This window comes from Piliocolobus tephrosceles, chromosome 8, assembly GCF_002776525.5.
Source record: "Piliocolobus tephrosceles isolate RC106 chromosome 8, ASM277652v3, whole genome shotgun sequence".
Lineage (NCBI taxonomy): Eukaryota > Metazoa > Chordata > Mammalia > Primates > Cercopithecidae > Piliocolobus > Piliocolobus tephrosceles.
The window spans coordinates 58,384,400-58,404,723 of record NC_045441.1 but is presented as its reverse complement, the minus strand read 5'-3'; the positions used below and the strand labels follow the sequence as shown (position 1 = coordinate 58,404,723).

Genomic DNA, 20,324 nt, shown 5'->3' with positions numbered 1-20,324 from the left:
CCACACACACATGCACACACACACACATGCACATATGTGGTGACTAAGACTAAGAGTGAGCCTAAAAGAATGATTTGGAGCGGGAGCTGTTGGAGGGAATGGTAGGAAAATAATAGGGATTCACTCAGTCTCATTTTCTACTAAATTTCAATAATGAGAAGCATGCTCAGCAAATGTTTGTTGACTATATGAATAAATGAAATGGTGCATTTAACCAGAATTGCATATTTAAATATGGTGGTAGTGTGTACAATATTAGAGGAAGGAAATGCAGGCAACAAGGAGAAGGCTTCTGCGATGATCCATGACACTGTGATATTGCCATTCTGTGCAAAGTTGCTCACATTTTGACATTCGTGCTCATTTTTAATTCCCAAAAACAAGCAACTGACCTTTCAACTCCCTTTTATTACCATAAAATATATGCAATAGATACCCTCACCTCATTCCTTACCCACCCCCCAATTAGCTTTACCAGGTGCCTAATCCACAGTCATCCCGGACTCACCCTATCCCTCCTTAGACTTCTCTGTATCCTTTACCCAATCCTTCCAGATGTCCAAACAGTGTCATCCAGTGTCCTGACATGGGGCCCCAGTGGACTGACCCACGGTGAAGGAAGAGTGAGAAGAAATCAGAAGGAAGAATTCAGGAGATGGGGCAACAGAGTAGATGTAGCAGAAGGGACACAGAGCATGCCTAAAGATGACTCTTTGGTCAGCATATGATGAAAAGAACGAAGACATTGGGGAAGTGGGGAGCAGAAGCGGATGTGGGCCCAGGAGGAAAAGGGTAGGTTTGGACTGGGGCATGCTGAGGTCAGCAGCAACATCAAAGTCCTGAGCACCCTCATGTTGTTGCAGATTCCAGACAGCAGAGAGAGATGGCAAAAGATGCATGGAAGAGAGACACAGCAGGGTCAGGTTCTGGCCTCAGGAGCTAAGGGGGAAGTGCCTGAGAAGAAGATCCCCAAATGAGGTCTGTGTCAATGAGGTCATTAGGGGACTGGCTTCCATGTACGCCAGGCCATACTTCCTGGATTCCCAGCATTGAGAAGACCAAACGCTTCTACACATTTATTATTGAAGTCTCCTGCAAGTTGAAGGCAGAGGAAGTGGCCAGTCTCCTAAGCCGTGTGTGACCGAGGCAGTTGTCAGAACTGTGACGAGGGAAATGCTCATTATTCTATCCCTCACTGGGCCAAATAAAGAACTTCTTAGAATTCTTCCCCTGTGACAAAACGGGGCTGTGATTCGGAAAGCCGCAGGCAAATTTGCTAGGGCCACGGTAACCCAGCACCACAGACTGGGTGGCTTCAAGACTGGATGGCTTCAACAGAAAGTTACTGTTGCTTAATTCTGGAAGCCAGAAGTCCAAAATCCAGGTACTTGCAGGGTTAGTTTGATCTGAGGGCTGCGAGGGAAGGATCTGTTCTAGACCTCTCTCCTAGGCTTGCAGGCATTGGTCCTGATGTTCACAGGGCATTCTTCCTGTGCCTTCACATCATCTTCTCTCTGAATGTATCTCTGGGTCCAAATTTCCCTATTTTAAAATAAGGAAATCAGTTCTATTGGGTTAGCGGCCCCCCTTCACTTTAACTTGATTACCTCTGTGAAGACCCTACTTCCAAATAAGATCACATTCTGGGTACTGAGGGCTAGGACCTCAATATCTGAATTCAGGGTGGGTGGGTGCACAATTCATTCCATAATATTAAGAAGGAAGGAATGAGTGCCCACGGAATCACACGCTCGCTCACTTGGGGAGAGTTCAAAGTGTGCAGAGCTGGTGGTCATAGTCTTGCCTCAGGCCTTCGGAAATCCCCTGAATCTGGATTTCCCAGTTCTCATAATCTCATTTCACCAAAATACGGCATCTCAATACATTCCATGCATTTCTGGTGTCAAACTCATTCTGGTGCATGCTAAGCGATGTGCTAACTACGTCTTAACTAGGGTGGTTTAACTGGTTTGGTTAACATAGATCTCTGAGGCATTTCACCCATTCCTTAAGCCTCAACAAATCTCATCCAGGTGTTTAAGACATTGCACAATATTAGACCATTTGAAGCTCCATATCCTTGGGGCAATCTAGGTTGGTGATGAAAGTGGCTGGTAACTGTTCTCAGTCTCATTGCCATAACGGAACCCTGTGTTGTGTTCCTCCACACTGGTGTGAGGGACACTACTAAGTGAGGCAGAGTTTGCACTCAGGACAGATAAATATGGACTCATGCACAGATTCCAGCTGAGTCCCTCCAGTGTGCTAGGTACTATGTCCAGCCCCCCAGGATTCACCAGTAAGCAGGAGAGTCTTTTGGATGAGAGAGGGAATTCTCATATATCCACAGGCAGATGGAATTTACAAGTGGAAAGACCTAGAAGTTCAGAGACGGGGGACTGAACTTTTTGCTTTCAGTCAGAATCTTTGCTTACGGTTGTGCAAATGTTTTCACTGGTGGGTTTCCATGCCATAATGTGCTAAATATTTTTACATTACCCTTGCACATAAGCATACTGTTGGGAGGGAAAATGAAGAGGGTAGAGTTGGTAACAAACTCAAGCTAAAGAAATGGGATTTGGATGGGTACTAAGTCCAAAGAATTAACTTGAGGAAAATGAACCGGGATTCACACAGGAGTTTTGAAACATCTCAATATCAGGACCCCTTTACCCTCTTAAAACTTACTTCGTGAGGACCTTAAAGAGCTTTTGTATGTGTGATTTATATGTATTAATGTTTATTATATTAGAAATTAAAAGTAAGAAATGGCTGTAATATGTGTTCATTCATTTAAAATAACTATAACAAATGATTTTTTAACATTAACAATGTTTTTCATGAAAAGTAACTATATTTTCCCCAAACCCCACAAAATGCAATGATAAGATTGGCATTGTGTTATATTTATAGAAATTTATTTCATGTCTGGTCTCAGAGAAGATGGCTAAAATCTCATATCTACTTCTGTTACTTATGTTGTTTTGACTGAAGTATAAAAAGAAAATCCAGTCTTACACAGTAAAGTCAAGTCTTAGACAGATGTATAGTTGGAAAAGGCAGGATTTGCAATCTCACAAAAAGAACGTAGGGACCCCCAGTGGTCCCCGGCCACATTTTGAGAATTGTTGGACTAATAGTGGTTTTATAATCCTGTTATATCCTGATTGGATTTCTCTTTCTAACTACACCATTAAATGGAAACCCAAATTTCAGAATTTTAATCCATAATATGAAATTTTAGATACGGATTAGTGTCATATATATACATGCAAAGTCTTAACTCTTTCTACCTCCACGTTTAAGAAGTCGGTTTTATTATAACAGTCACTATCTTTTTTTTTTTTTTCTTGAGACAGAGACTTGCTCTGTAGTCTAGGTCAAAGTGCAGCGCCATGACCTTGGCTCACTGCAACCTCTGCCTCCCGAGTTCAAGCGATTCTTGTGCATCAGCCATCCGAGTAGCTGGGACTACAGGCACGCACCACCACACCTGGCTAATATTTGTATTTTGAGTAGAGACAGGGTTTTGCCATGTTGGCCAGGCTGGTCTTGAACTCCTGGCCTCAACTGATCTGCCTGCCTCAGCCTCCCAAAGTGCTGGGATTGTGAGCATGAGCCACTGCACCAGGCCTAAAAGTCACTATCTTTTAGTTTGTTTGCAGTGAAAATAATAGTTTAAAAAATAAATTAGAAACGGACACTATTGCCCAGTATCTATATATATATATATTTTTTATTATACTTTAAGTTCTAGGGTACATGTGCATAACGTGCAGGTTTGTTACATATGTATACATGTGCCATGTTGGTGTGCTGCACCCATCATAATCACAGAAATATTTCCTAATGCTTCCAACTCCGAAGTCCCAGACATTCTTAACTATGTGCTGTAGTTATAAATAATATGAAGGCTGGAGCACAGTGGCTCACACGACTAATCCCAGCACTTTAGGAGGCCATGACAGGCAGATTGCTTGAGCCCAGGAGTTCAAGACCAGCCTGGGCAACATAGTGAGACCCCTCTCCCGCCTCATCTCTACAGTAAATAAATTAGTCAAGTGTGGTGGCATGTGTCTGTAGTCCCAGCTACTCAGGAGGCTGAGGTGGGAGGATCTCTTGAGCCCAGGAGGTCAAGGCTGAAGTGAGTCGTAATTGCACCACTGCATTCCAGCTTGGTTGACACAGCGACAGCCTTTTTCAAAAAGAAAAAAAAAGAAAGAAAGAATATGTGTATCCCTGCACCATAGGAAATAGGAAGTATTGTGTGACTTTTTCTTGGTCTTTCGAGGAACTATGTCATGTGAATCATGATGACTGCTGAAAATGCATAGGAAGATAAAGAAAAGTGAGTTGTTGCTCAACTGTTTCAAGCCCAACTCTGAGTACCAAACTGTGGCTCCCCAGTGAGCCGAGATCATGCACTGCACTGCAGCCTGGGAGACAGAGCAAGACTCCATCAAAAAAAAATTTCCCTACTTTCTTTGCTTGAAAGAAACCTGTCCTACTTTTTCTAGACTTATTTGAAGAAAAACTAATAGTGATTTCCAAGCTTCAACTGAGAATTTATAAAGCATAGCCTATAATATCTGGCATTGTTTCCTCCAGGGCTGCTGAAGGGTCCAGGGAAAAGCCCAGGAACTTCAGGAAGGGGTTTCTTGCTGAGTGTCAATGTGTTTTTGCAACAATGACAAAATGATATTGTGCTTTTAACACTTGATAGGAAAGGATACATTTCTTTCTGCCTCCTGGCAAATCACTGAATCTAGGGCGGTATCTGTCAGGCTGAACTTTTCCAATACACACTCACCTTTCCTTTGTGGTTTGTTTTTTCTTGATAATGATTCCATTCCTAAGTTTTCTTCTTAAGTTTATGTCTCTCCTGGATGTTATGCAGCCATCCAATGCTGAGTATGACACTCCACTGAATCACAGTAAGAATAGTGTTGATCTGCATCTTCATTGCATCCGTCAGTAGATTGATGCCCAGACAGATTTCATATGGAGTAGAACTGGCTGTGAGGTTTTCTGAGATGACTGATGGATTCAGCCTCTCACTCATGGAAGGTTTTATAACCCCAGCTTATCTCCAGAGAAGGCCTCATGTGTCAGTCAAAGGTGAAAGAAGATACTCCGTTCTCAATTTTAGTGTCCCATAAAAAAGATTGGGCAAACACAGAGGAAAAGGTACTGTGTTTACTTTTAAATAAATGTTACAGTTATTATAGTTATTGGATTGCATTCATGGATTGAGCTGTGGATTAGGAATAATAGGACCTAATGATATAATGTGGCTTATTTAAAAATGTAAACACACACTCATATTTCATGGAGCAATAGAGGAAAATTTCTTCTGAAAGAGCAAATATGCTGAGGAAAATCAGACTCATGAATTCCTGCACATTCCTAGCTTTATGACCCCATGGTTTTATTTGGTTAATGTTCACTTTCCACAGTTGGCTACCAAAATAGCTTTCCATTCCAAGGTTGTTACTGCAAAGTAAGGAGCTCAAGTGTCCCTCTCACACTTCACCGGATATTAATTGTTCAGAGCTCTTGCCCTCCCTTTCGCAATGTTCCTGATTTTCATACTTCCGATTGAGAAACTACCACACACTGAGGAGATCCTGCTTGGTCAGCAGGCTGGCTATTCTAAGTGGCAATTCTCAGGGGAGATGTCTTCAGTACTTCTCCAGAGTGTTGCTTTGGGGGGCACTCCTGTGCCGTAGTAGTTCTGATGCTTATCAAATCCAGATCATCCTACTAACAATGGTCTTGAGCCAACATTTGTCATTCAAAGGTTGCTCTCTTATGGAATTGCCATGGCTAGGCAATCAAGTTATTTAGAAACAGTGGACACTTTTAGATGGGCGTTCATGGTGATTATACGGTTTTACATGAAGTTATGCAGGAAAATATCTTTTAGGAGCCCCAGATACTCAATGAGGCACCATCACATTGAACAGAAATAATTGCAAGTAGGAAGGTGATTTGAGGAAGTGATAATCCCCCCGTGGAATCTGGTTTTGAACTATGACGTCTTATAGCATTTCATGATTGTTTTGTTAGTGCCAGGAAATCTGATCTGGGAGAAACATTGGCACTTTTACTAAGGCTCACATCATTAAAGTTTATTTCTTTATTTGAGGGAGAGAACTTGTTCCAAATTGGAGAAAACCGAGAGAACAGTTAGTAGGACTTAACTTCTAACTCTGTTGATGTCTCAGTTATTTATTGCTGTGTAACAAACTACCCTAAAATTTAGTGGCTGAAAACAAAAACCATTTTATTGTTCTTGATTCCGTGGGTCAGGAATTCAGACAGGGCTCACTAGGGATGGTTCACCTCTGCTCTACATGGTGTTGCCTGGGGCTGAAAGATCCAAGATGACCTCACTCACGGGTTTAGGCATTGGTGCTGGCTGATGGTGGGGGTAGCTCACTACTCCTCCAAGGACCTCTCTCTTTTCTCTCTCTCTCTCTTTATCTTTCCCCCAACTCCCTCACCCGGACCTTCACTCTTGCTGTCACTCTGTCTCTGTGGTCTCTCATCATTCAGTAGTCGTATTTACATTGAGGTAGCTGGCTCACCAAAGGAACTGGAAATGCTCTCAAGGATCAGGAATCAGTGTCACTTCTCCCACATTCTACTGACCTGACCAAAGTAGATCTCAGGATCAACCTAGAATCATGCAGAGAAGAAAGACTCCACTTCTTGGCTGAAAGAGCTGCATGGTACACAGGGTTTGTTGGTGGCCATTTTTTGCAGAAAAGCACTACAGTGGCTGACTCCTGGCAAGGTGTGTCTAAGTTCCTTCACTGGACAAATTAATGTTAGCCAATTGCCTTAAAGACATAGAGTTATCTTATTTGGTGGACTCCCAAATGCCATCCACACTGTGTGTAAGATGCACATTGTTTTATGCATTGTTTTAAAAGAGAGCCACCAAAAAAAGGGACATGATATCAATTGTTAAGATCAATTTTAGAGATACTAAATGATGAAGGAAATATGCATGTTAGAATTAATAAAAATGGTAATTATTCACTATATAACTCAACAGAATTTAAAAATGAATGGATAAAAATCTGAGGTGTAAAAACAGGTCACTCTTTCAATCATTGAGTCTATTAATTGAGTATCAACTTACATAGATCTTATCCTGACTAAGGTGCTGATGATCTGGCCTACTGTCTAGTAGAACAGGGCCTTAAGGAACCATTATTCCTCCCCCAACCCCTCATCAAACCATGAGGAAAAGCCTGATGAGGAAAACAAGCAATGAATCAGTAAAATTAACATTTTAAAGAATAAGAGATCCTGCGAGTGTCTGCGGGGAAATAAAGAAGGTGATGAGGGATAAGAATAAACCACCTCCTTTAGACAGGGGTGGTTACTGAAGGGCGTCTGAAGAAAGGATGTTGAAGCAGAGACCTAGGGATTAAAAAGGATCAGCCATGCAAAAAGCAGAGGAAGGTGCTTGTATTAGTCTATTTTCACGCTGCTGATAAAGACATACCTGAGACTGGGTCATGTACAAAAGAAAGAGGTTTAATTAGACTTACAATTCCCCGTGGCTGGGGAAGCCTCACAATCATGGTAGAAGGCAAGGAGGAGCAAGTGCCATCTTACATGGATGGCAGCACGCAGAGAAAATGAGGAAGACATAAAAGCAGACAGCCCTGATAAAACCATCAGATCTCGTGAGATTTATTCACTACCACGAGAACAGTATGGAGGAAACCGCCCTCATGATTCAATTATCCCCCACTGGCTCCCTTCCACAACATGTGGGAATTATGAGAGTACAATTCAAGATGAGATTTGGGTGGGGACATATAGCCAAACCATATCAGTGCTCTAGACCAGGCAGAGGACACAGTAAGTACAAAGGTGCTGAGATGGGAAAGAGCTTGGCACATTCTTAGAATTGAAAGTAGATTGGTTTCATTGGAGCACAAAGAGCAAATTCCTCCATTAAACATCTGTTTAAATATCTGCAAAGCAAAACAACGACAACAAAAACCGACTAGATCCAGAATTTTCCAAGTCTATCAACATCTTTGGGAGGAAAAAAATGAGCCCTATAGTGGGTTTTCTAAACTCTCTTACTAGCCAGATGTTGAGAATGTTTCTTGGGTTTATAGGAGGTTATTCATTATGTCACTGTTTCTTAAACATGAGTAATGAAGTAATCCTTTAAATGAAAAAATATTATAAATCATTAGTGTGGACAAATCATTTTAATTATGTTTCTTTAAATTAAACACAAACTAAACTACAAAACTAACAAAATGAAAATTATCAATATTAATTCAGAGTAATGGTTGATGTTATTTGCTGCCATTAACCTGTTGATGTTTGGTTTAATAGTAGAAAATAAACTGATGTATTTAGTTTTACTTGTTGCAAATGTTGGCCACTGGAACTATTATTATTATTATTATTATTATTATTATTATTACTTTGAGACAGGGTCTCTCTCTTTCACCCAGGTTGGGTGCAGTGGCCAATCAGGGCTCAATGAAGTCTCTATCTAATGAGGCTCGAGAGATTCTCCCATCTCAGCCTCCTGAGCAGCTGGGACCACAGGGACATGCCACCATGCTGGGCTAAATGCTTAATTTTGTATAGAGACAGAGTCTCACTCTGTTGCTCACGCTGGTTTTGAACTGCTGGGCTCAAGCAATTCTCTCGCCTCAGCCTCCCAAAGTGCTGGGATTATAGGTGTGAGTCACCACACCCGGCCCTGGAACCATTATTGTTACTGTAATTACTGTTTTTCTTTTTAAAAAACAAAGCTTTTTTAAAACAATAGATCCATTTTCTTGAAAGGCCAATTAGCACACTCCAAAATACAATATTGAAATTTAAAAATGCTGTTTAACGAAAGAAAATTCGTGGTTTTTCACTATAGTATTTATTGCTAATTGATCATTGCTAATTTGTATATACGAAGACAGGATTTCACAACAAAACCACTGACTGAATTTGTACCTCCAGCCAGCTCTGCAGTCTTTACAGCTTCACCTAGAGATGTTCCTAGCCATTCGTTCTCCCACTGCCTTTCTCTGTGCAATGACCACAAAACCTCAGTATGTGTATTGTAATAGAATGTGGGTTTCCTTGGTATTAACATGACCATATGTTTAATGCAAATGCCCTCTAAAACTGTATGGGGGACTTCAGTAAAAGGAGGTGGTCAAGATGTTGCCAGAAGAAGGGGTCCCCATCTAGATGCTAGGAGAGGGTTCTTGGATCTTGCATAGAAAAGAATTCAGGGTGAATCTCAGACCACAGTGAAAGAAGCAAGTTTATTAGGAACTACTCTGTTATTGAGTATGGCATCCTCAGAAAGCAGGAGGAAGAACGTGCCGTCCGTTGTTGGTGTCTCTACTTATAAGAAACTATAGAGCTATAATTATACTTAGAATGTATAGATGTGCTCACTGAAGGCAGGGGTTATTGGTGCCATCAATGACCATTAATCCTTCAACCTAAGCCTGCCCATTAACATTATATTTAAGTAAAGTGAGCTGCACTCTTAGGACATCCGGACATTTTGTAGGCCTTGTGGGAGATGTTCTGTGTGGCCATAATATTCTGCAATTATAAGAGCAGTCAGCTTACAATGTGACTGTTTGCAGACCATAAGCATTCACTTTATAGGTGCTTTGTGAGTGCCTAGCTACGAACTTTAAGATGGAGTCACTCTAGTCACGTTTTGTTAAACTAAAGGCCTAGTAATCAGGCTCCTCTAATGCAGGGATTCTAGAATGTATTTTTATTACTTTAATAGTATTATAAATAGGAAAACACATTTTAAATTTTTATAGATTTAATGGGCTCTGAGGATATGTCAGAAGGCTCCAAGTTGAGAAGTGGTGCACACATTAATATTCTGGTCATCTGAACTGATGTACAACCTCAAGAACGATCAACTCAATGTGAATACAGCCAGATTAGTGCATCATGGAGCCCCAGCATGGGGACATCTATCTGGTTTAGAAAGAACATGAATAAGGAAATATAAAACATATGTATATAGCTAATAACATATAAAACATATATGTAGCTAATAACCATAATCAACACTTGTCTAGAGTAGCTGCTTAACATGAGGTATTGTGTTAAACAATTAATAAATATTACGTATGATTAAAATATGTAGTTCATTTATCAGCTACCACAGACATATCCAACAGAATAACATAATTCCAAATCGATCACTTAAAAAAAAAGCACACACACAGGAAGGCATTTTGTTTCTAATTTAACAACATTAGATCTAATGCTCCAAACAGAAATCTCTGAGGAGGAATTTGCTGTGGAGCAAATGGGGTTGCTGAGTGCAGAGGCCAATAACTATGGCACTGGCTTTTGAGAAAAGAAAGGCTTTATTGCAAAACCTGCCAGCAAAAAGACAGGGGTTGGGTTCAAAGTTGTCTCCTTGATTTGGGGTCTGGGGTAATTTTATGGGCCTGAAGGGCAAGGGAAAGGATTTGGGAACATTGGTTTGGTCTGATTGGAGGACTTCAAATTTGGTCATTTACGGTAAGGTATGTTGAGGCAGACTTTGGCCCCAGATCTTCCAGGCCAATGGACTCCTCCTTCTGAAAGCGTTCCATTGTTCATGTTCCAGTCATGGGCCGGTCCTCTTGGTTCTTGAGAGGAGGGATCGTTGGTTCTGGGTGTTGTTAGAGGTCAAAGCTTTTTCTATAGCACATGCCCAGGTTATATGACTTGCAGGTTTTTAGCTCTGTTATACCTATAAGGTAACTCGACACTTTGTTATCAATGAAGTAGGCTCAGTTTGGGCTGGTCCCACAATTACAAAAGTTCCTGCCCAGTTCCCAGACCCAATCTCTCCTTGATTTCCAGACTTGAATATCAAGACGTATTTCAAATTTACAACATCAGTGATAGAGGTTGTCCAAAGATGGTTGTCAACAGCTCTTTTCCTCCCTGCTTCTCGCATCAGGTGGTGAAGCCTTTCTCTCGTTCCTTTGAATAGGGTCTGGCCATAGTGACTTGCTTGACCAATAAAACACAGCAGAAGTCGCTTTGTGCACTTGTTAGGCTAGGCCATAGGAATGTTTGGAACTTCCACCTGACTTTCTTGGAATGCAACCGCTTGGGACACTCCCTCTTGGAACTCAGCCACCCCTCTGTAAGAAGGCCAAGCAACATATGTTGGCACTGCCATGGATGGTCCTTGCTCAGCTCCCAGCAGAGAGCTATATAAGTGAGCCCCAGATGTCTCACTGTAACTGCAAGCGAAAAACAGAATCACCCAGCTAAGCCCAGTCAACTTACAGAAAGATGAAAGATAATAAATTGCAGCTGTAAGTCACTCAGTGTTTGGGTGGGTTTTTTCACAGCGCAATAGGACACTATAAGAGTGGCCCGACCAAGTCCTTCACTTCCCCTCACAAAACTTGCTCCTCACTCTGTGTTTGCCATCTTAGGAAAAAACTTCAGCTTGATCAGGTCAAAAATCTTGGAGTTATCCTTGATCTTTTCTTTTACTCAAATGTCACATCCACTCCATTAGTAAATTCTGTTGGCCCAATCTCCCAGTCATATCCCGAATTTCTTCATTTATTACTCCTGGTGTGACCCCACCATCTTGGCCCTCCAGTCATATCCCGAATTTCTCCATTTATTACTCCTTGTTTGACTCCACCATCTTGGTCCTCCTGGGAACTCATGCAGTGACTGAGGATGTACAACTAACCAGGACAGACCTAGAGAAATGAATGGGAGAGCTCTCAAACTCGATCTGGTACAAGGATTCATGTTCCTTTGAAGTTGGTCCTTTGCCCTGCACACACTTGGACTTTAAGGGTGTGTTACAGGGATGAAGTTTGCAGTAAACATGGATGCACCAATAGAACCTGTCCCCAAGTCTCTGATGAAAGTCAGAGACTCCACACAGGGATGTGCTTCAAATGCATATCCCTTGGTTAGCTTCACATACTAACCAAGATTGCTTTGCCCCCATACCACAAGGACTCTGTGTTGGAGCCAAAGAGCTGTAATTCTGAAGGTATTTCAAAGCATTTCAAAAACCCTAAAGGGCAGTGTATACGTATATTTACCCAGCACAACGAAGGCAAAAACCACACTCGTGAATATTTTTAGCATTTGGGGCTGTTAGAAGAGCTAGGCCCTTGGCTAAATATATCCAGGCAGCTTCCCTACATTACTAGCAGGGTTTGTTTTCAATTCCTATTTCCTTTAAACAGCAGTCATATTGAAGGAAATAAGCACTGTAATAATAAATACCTCTTTCTGCATCATAAGTTATTATGGAAGTTTTTCCTATGTTTATTTTCTCTAGAATTCCTAAGTTCCTATAAATCACACTCCTAATATGAATTTTTATTGGTAGGATCTTCTGTGAAGATTCAGAGATGTGAGCCACCAACTAACATAAGAAGTAGATACAATTTCTTACAACCATTAACTAAGTCCTCTTTATACTTCATACATGTGTTAGCTAATTGACCTCTCTAACTAAACTCTGATCTATCACTACCTTTTTCAAAAAGAATGAGAATCATCTAAGGTATCTCAATGATTAATTACAAATGACAATATCTAACATACATTAAATGCTCAGTGTGATGAGTGTTTTACATGCAATATATCACTGAATTCTCAAAACAACTTTGTCAGGTAAACCCTATTATTTTTATTGTATAGAAAAAATAAACTTTTTCTGTATGTTCACATTCAACACACTTCTGTGACCAGGTATGTGGGGTTTTTCCCCACATATTCAATTCTCCTGCAGGACATCAACTGGATGTCCTGTGATTTCATTCAATTCTGATTTTAACCAGAGTTGGCATAGATCTCACCAGTTAATGACTTAATTCCACAAGACAGTCCCCCATTTCAGATGCCAATCACAAGTCCTAGGTGTCACCTGTACTTCTGATGGACTGGCTATTAATCAGAGTTCCCCCAAGACCCTCCTCAGGTTTGATCATTTGCTAGGAAGAGTCACAGAACGCAGAGGAACAATAACTTACCATTACCAGTTTATTGTGTTAAAAAAGATAGGATAAAGGATATAGGTGAACAGCCAGATGAAGAAATACAGAGGGTGAGGTACAAAAGGGGCCTCTGTCCTCATGGAATTGAAATGTACCATGCTCCCAGCTTCTGTGTATGCTTCCCGATCCAGAAGCTCCGTGAAACTCATAGTTGAGGGATTTTTATATAGGAATGACCAATTAGTAACTCAATCTCCAGCCCCGCTTTCCTCCCTGGAGGATACAAAATGGGGCTGAAAATTCCAACCTTCTAATCATAGCTTAATCTTTCTGATGACTAGCCCCTTCTAGGAGTCTAACAAGAGTTGCCTTATTCAAACAAAAGAAGCTCCCATTACCCAAAAAATTCCAAGGAATTAGAAGCTTTGTATCAGGAATCAGGATCACAGACTAAATGTTAGAACAATAATGTACCTAGCACCTCTATCATTCAGGAAATTACAAAAGTTTAGGAACTCTGTGGTGGTGGCACGTTATATACATATTTGGTGGCAGGGACCATATATATTTTTTATTGTTACTTTATCATGACCATTTTACAGATGAGGAAACTAAGACACAGTATGTTTTAGTAACTAGCCCAAAGTCTCACAGCAGATAAATGGAGGAATTGGGATTCCAACCAGCATCCATCTGACAGCAACGCCAATAGTCATAACCACTGTGCTATTCAAACTCGCTTCAGAGGTCTATACCACAATGGAGTGTGGGCACAGCAGTGGTTGGCAAGTACGGCAGTTTCCAACTTGTTTATCCAATATACTAATAACAAACTTATTTGGTCATTGAGGTATTGTGATTTATAATAAGAAATATTATAATATAATCTTGATGTAATCTCAGAAGGGTATCTTTTGTATGCTAAGGTGAGATGACTAATGGCTAGGGCCTCCTGGAGAACCTTGAAGGGAGGCTAGCTGCCAGGGGAAACAACTATGTAATTAGAGGGTTAGAAGTTTCAGCACCAGCCTCTCACCTTCAGGGAGGGGCTGAAAGTTGAGTTAATCACTATGGTCAATGATTTAAATCAATCATACCCTATATAGCGAAATCTCCATAAAAATCCAACAGGACAGGGCTCAAAGAGCTTTTGGGTTTGTGAACAAGAATCCGTCCATGTGCTCAGAAGCCGACATACCCCAGCTCCACAGGGACAGAAGTTCCCGTGCCCTGCACCATTCCAGACCTCACCCTGTGTATCTCTTCATCTGGCTGTTTATCTGTAGCCTTTGTAATAAACCAGTAAACACAAGTGTTTCCCTGAGTCCTGTGAGCTGTTCTAGTAAATGATGAACCTGAGAAGGGGGTCATGGGAACCCTTGATTCAAAGTACAGATCACAAGCTGGGACTTGCTGCTGGCACTGATGTAGGAGGCAGTCTTACGGGGTTTGTGCTCTGTATTCATCAGTGCAGCCTGGAATTGGACATCCAGTTGGTGTCTGCAGAGAACCGGAAAACTATTCCCACACAGAATAACCCCTATACATTTGGCAGCCAGAAGTGAAGTGTGAGTGTAAGCACGGTGAAAAATACAGTTTGTTTTTCTCAGTCACTCAGCTGCAGAACCTTCCCTTACCCTCAGACCCAATACTGGTAACATTTCTGGAAAGAGAGCCCCTTTCAGCCTGCATTCCTCCCACTAGAGGACTCTGTCCTTCCCTGATTCCGCTCCCTCCACTCTCTCTCTTTCTATGTACCCTCTCTACCCAGTGCAGCTCCTCTCCTGGGCCCCTCTCCTCCCAATCACCTGCACGATTACCAATTACCAGCCCTCCAGTTTACTTCCATTAAGGATTCCATCGTCCAGTCTTCAGTCTGCTCTCCAAAGGTATGATTTTCCATAGAAAAAAAAAGTGTTAGTTTCAAACAACCAGCTTACCAACAGGCTCTATCCATTTGAATGGACTGTTCAAGATTATTTTATAGTGAAAATTGCTATCTAGCCACATCTCTCCAAATCTAACAGTGAAAACTATGCTTTTGATATATGTCAGGATGAAGTTAAGTCAAAGTTTCCTGTTTCACTTTTTACTGTACTTATGTAAATCAGTCATTAGTGGACTCTTAAGTGGTTTCCTAATGCCAGAAATGATTAGTCACTTCAATGTGTTAATGGCACATTTTGTGAAATCTTTTCCAATGCAAAAACCACACAGCATCTGGGCTTCCTGTTCTGTATTTCTTTCTGACCTTCAGTATCTTGAAATTATCTGCTGCATATTTTTTACTTCTGCTTAGTTATTGGCAGTATTTTCATTCTCTACACTTTTCTTCTCCTTATATTCTTTTGGGCTAGTCTTTGAAATGTCTCTGTCCATTGAAACTACAATGGGAAAAAAGGAGAAAACGAAATTGATGTCTTTCACGTTGTAATGGTCATATGTTTCGTTTATAAAAATCAATTTTTTTTACCAGTAAAACATGAACTTTTGACCTTCATTGATCAGAAAAGAAAATTGGATCAGTCTGAAAATGCCTTTCTCAAATAAGTCATACCATCCTTAGAATAGTGATGCAGCAGTTCTCAAGCTTGAGTACACATGGGAATCACCTGGAAAGCTTGTAAAAACACAAGTTGCTGGGTCCCATCCCTAGAGTTTCTGATTTAGTAGGTCTGTGGTGGTTCCCTGAGAACTGACAGTCCCAACACGTCCCCAGGTGAAGTTGATGCTGCTGGTCGGCAGACCACACTCAGAACAATTGGTGCAATATCAGAACTCACAAAGGTCTTGGAAATAATTTCTGCCTTACTTAGAGTGCTTTTGGCTGCAACTTACAAAATCCCACTCAGACTGGCTTGAGTGCAGAAGGGCATTTATTGGAAGCAGTTGGGATATCTGTCAGACTCCAAAATGAAGTTGAAAAATCAGGCGGAATATGGCACCATTAGGGAGCACCAGGAAGGATGCAGTTCTTAGAGAAGAGTGGTGTAGGCTCAGCAGAGACACCAAGCAGTGTTACTGCATTATCTCAGCTCCCGTTTTTCAAAAGACAACTGCAGTTTGAGGAAATTAAGAGCTTGCTACAGAGCATACAGCTAATAGTGGCAAAGCCAAAGCCTGGAAGTGGTGAGTAGCAATCTGTATCTTAGCCAGTGGTATGCTGGAGCTGTGGGTACCAGCCCCAGAGAGCTGGTTGTTAAATATTCAGGAATCTTTTGAGCAGGTAGCTGGAAGTTGGCCACAGTCAGAATACTTACACTGAAATATTGGCTAATATTACAGACCAGGATCTTTTTTCTTTCTCTTTCTTTTCAAAGAACAAGCATACCAGGACACCATTGCCTAATTCCATGTAGGGAGGATTTAGAATCAATGCAGATGCCATATATTGGACAAGAGGCAATCCCAGTGTGCAGTTTTTTCCAGCAGTAGCCATCCCCAATCCCATTATTGGCTGATGGATGGCCCTGGTGCTGCCAGCTAGACCTCTTTTCTTTTCTTTTTTCTTTTCTTTTCTTTTCTTTCTTTCTCTTTCTTTCTGTCTCTCTCTCTTTTTTTTTTTTTTTTTTTTTTTTTAGACAGAGTCTCGCTCTGTTACTCAGGCTGGAGTACAGTGGCATGATCTCAGTTCATTGCAACCTCCACCTCCCAGTTCAAGCAATTTTCCTGCCTCAGTCTTCTGAGTAGCTGGGATTACAGGCACGCACCACCACACCCGGCTAATTTTTGTATTTTTAGTAGAGATGTGGCTTCACCATGTTGACCAGGCTGGTCTGCAACTCCTGACCTCAGGTGATCCACCCGCTCAGCCTCCCAAAGTGCTGGGGTCATTCTTTTCTTCTTGAGACAGAGTATTGCTGCTCTGTGTGTCCCAGGCTGGAGTGCAGTGGCACAATCTCAGCTCACTACAACCTCTGCCTCCTGGGTTCAAGCAACCCTTCTGCCTCAGCTTCCAGAGTAGCTGGGATTATAGGTGTGTGCCACCATGCCTGGCTAATTTTTGTATTTTTTTTGGTAGAGATAGGGTTTCACCATGTTGGCTAGGCTAGTCTCAAACCCCTGACCTCAGTGATCCACCCACCAGGCCTCCCAAAGTGCTGGGATTACAGGTGTGAGCCACCGTGTCTGGCTTAGACTCCACTTTGTATGTCCAATCTTTCAAACCTCTCTTCTGTACATGAGTGGTGCTCTCTCTCTAACACACGTCCACAAAACAAGCCCACCATCTATCTCATTGTCTTTGTGCCTGCTCTTGTTTCCAGATTCAAAGCCAGTTCCTTCCTAACTGTTGAACAGTAGAACTTCAGAATTAAAAGAATAAGACAAGCCTAAGCGTGCGTGTAAAGCCAAAATAAGTGTCTTTAAGAGACTCGCTTAAAAACAGAAAAAAAGAAGGCAGCCAATAAGCAAATTCTTCCTAGGGATATTGACTTATTGCGTAGCTATTTAAATAACGCATTTCATGTGCAAATTGCACTAGACTTCTCTCTCCAGGCTCCCGTTGTGTGGCTTGGCTGCCCACTACCACATTCCCATCAATGGACAATGGCTGGGAGAAAAAGCCTCCGTGACTGTAAGTGACTCCCCAGACCGCTGGCCTCTGCCACCTGTCACCGAGCCCACTGACGCACCTCCACTGTCATGTTGGCAGTGCTCCATGCAGTCTCTTGTCCCACATTTCTTAAGAGGCACAAATTACATTTACTTTACTGACCACAAGCCAGCACTGGGAGCTGGGAGGGTCAGGGTGGAGTGTTTCCTTCCAATAATGCTTCCTGGGGCAGGGAGCCTAAAACAACACAAAACAACGCTCCAGCCTTTCCAGAGGAATGTGGGGGCAGCTATTGCTGTTGCTGCCGCTGCTGCTGTGATTTTCTGGAACATGATGTCGTCATGAGAACTCCTAGGCGCCCTCTCCCATGGCAGACCTGCTCTACTGGCATGCTTATTTGGGATACTGAGAAAATATGAGGATGCCAAGACAAACGAAGTCTTGGCACTCACATCTATGGAGATAAAAGCATTTTTATGAATTTTGATGCTTTTCTTTCTTTTATTCTTTTTCTTCTTCCTCTTCCTGCCTCCTCATTCTCCCTCTCCCCCACCATCACCCCCATCTTATAAATAGTTGTTGAACTTCCACTGTGAACTTCCACCAACATACTGAGCTAGGTACTTTGAGAAACACAAAAAATGTGCATTGAGGTAAAAAGAACACAGCACAGGGATCTAGTGACCTGCCTTTCTAAGCCTCATTTTATTCACTGTTTTCTCAACAATTCATGTGGATAGTATGATTGTTAATGATGAGGTACAACATGTTCTGCCCTTGTAGTCTCCTGGAGGAGGCAGGTACTTGGAAAACTAATGAGAACCTGGAGAAATGTCTTTAATAAAGTGATGCACACAAAGTGCTAAGATTGCATCTAGTTTATTTATCACAAAGTGTTTTCAGTGGATTAGTGGATTGTGTAATGTAATCTTTACAACAATCCTGTGCGGTAGGCAGGGGAACAATGTTGTTAGTTTTTGGTTTATCTGTCCCTCCACAGTCCCTGGGGAAGGGAAGTTGTTATAGAGTCAGATTTTTATACTTAAAGGAACTATTTTAAAAAGAAAAGAAAAGAAAAACCACCAGCTTAGCACCTTCCTTATGCGGATAAGGAACCCGAGGTTGGAAGTCAGCCTGAGGTAACAGAAAAAGCAGAACATTCCACCTGGTCACCTGGGTTCCTGCTCAGTTCTCAGCCATATGCTGGACACATGATTTTGCACATGACTTCTTTATGACTTGATACCCTCTTCTGTAAAATCGAGTCAACACTATTTTCTCTGACTGCCTTATTAGGCTGTTATGAATATTAAATGAGAGAATGAATGTGAAAACACTTTGTGAAACTTAAATGCTATTATAACTAACGATACCTTTTTGTATCAGGTATCATGGAACAGTCTCCACTCCAGGTTATGGATCCATGGTTGGGCAGTTCTACACTGCTCACATCCAGATGCAGATTCTGCCAGCAAATCCATCTGATTCTAGCTCTCTCCGGCCTGTCTAACTCTAGGTTCTGCTTTGTCTAACATGTGGTTGTGTGCGTGCCAGGGTGCAAGCTCTTGGGAAGCAGGGGACACATTTATTGATGTTGTATCACCAACATTTAGCACAGTACCTGCTAAAAAGTTTCTGTCAACATATTTGTTAGACAATGATTACTGGATGGGTGGATGAAACATCAATATGACTTGCCCAAGGGCAGTTATAAATGTCTCCAAAACTATTTCAGGGGTAATTCCTGAACACATCCTCTGAGGATTCTTCTTCCACCTCTAACTCAGTTCCTATGATATGACTACCTCAGGGCAAGAAAGTCACTGTGTCCCTGCTACAACAAAAGATCACTCATGTTTCCCGACCACTCATGTTGCCCTCTCTCTTCTCAAGAGGGCATTTCCTTTCTATGATGTGATTTTACACATTGCAAGCCTGTATCAAAACATCTAATGTATCCCATAAATATATATATCTACTATGTACCCACAAAAATTAAAAAAAAATTTTAAAAGAGGGCATTTTGGCTAGGTGCAGTGGCTCACACGTATAATCCCAGCACTTTGGGAGGCCAAGGAGGATGGATCACTTGAGATCAGGAGTTCAAGACCAGCCTGGTCAACATGGTGAAACCCTGTCTCTACTAAAAAATGCAAAAATTAGCCAGGTGTGGTGGTGGGCACCTGTAATCCCAGCTACTCAGGATGCTGAGGCAGGGAGAAACGCTTGAACCTGGGAGGCAGAGGTTGCAGTGAGCTGAGATTGTGCCACTGTGCTCCAGCCTGGGTGACCAAGCAAGACTCCGTCTCAAAAAAAAAAAAAAAAAAAGAGGGAATTTCCCATTTCCTTTTATAAACTCTATTCCAGTTATGTTGAGTGTCAGCCAGAGACCTGAGGCTGGTGTCCTGCAGGCAGTACTGCTGGGATAGAGTGACAGTCATGGGAATGTACCAGGTATCATGAAAACAGGCCCTGCCCTAGGTTACGGAGCTGCTGTTGGGCAGTCCTACCCTTCTCACATCCAGATGCAGATTCTGCTGGCAATTCCATCTAGTCCTATGAGACATTCCCTGAAAATGATGTGCTCACCCTCATCAGCTACATGATGAATAAATCCAGGGGTGTTTGTCTGTGAAGTATCTGCTATCTCCTGTGCTTGATTTACTGATGTGGATGTCATTCTCGAGGTGTGGGTTGAAGCCAGGACAACAAATGTCTTCAAGAAGGGTGTATGAGTAGACTGCAGTATTGGAGGGTACTCACAG

General features: G+C 41.8%; 1 long non-coding RNA gene across 1 annotated transcript in view; it reads right to left on the bottom strand.

Moving 5' to 3' along the window:
* Positions 1–388: 388 nt before the first annotated feature.
* Positions 389–20,324, bottom strand: part of LOC111545052 — a 101,089-nt gene continuing 81,153 nt past the window's right edge. Inside the window, exon 2 of the long non-coding RNA XR_002732327.1 lies at positions 389–1,542. This is a non-coding gene — a long non-coding RNA (uncharacterized LOC111545052). The remainder of the gene's footprint in view (positions 1,543–20,324) is intronic.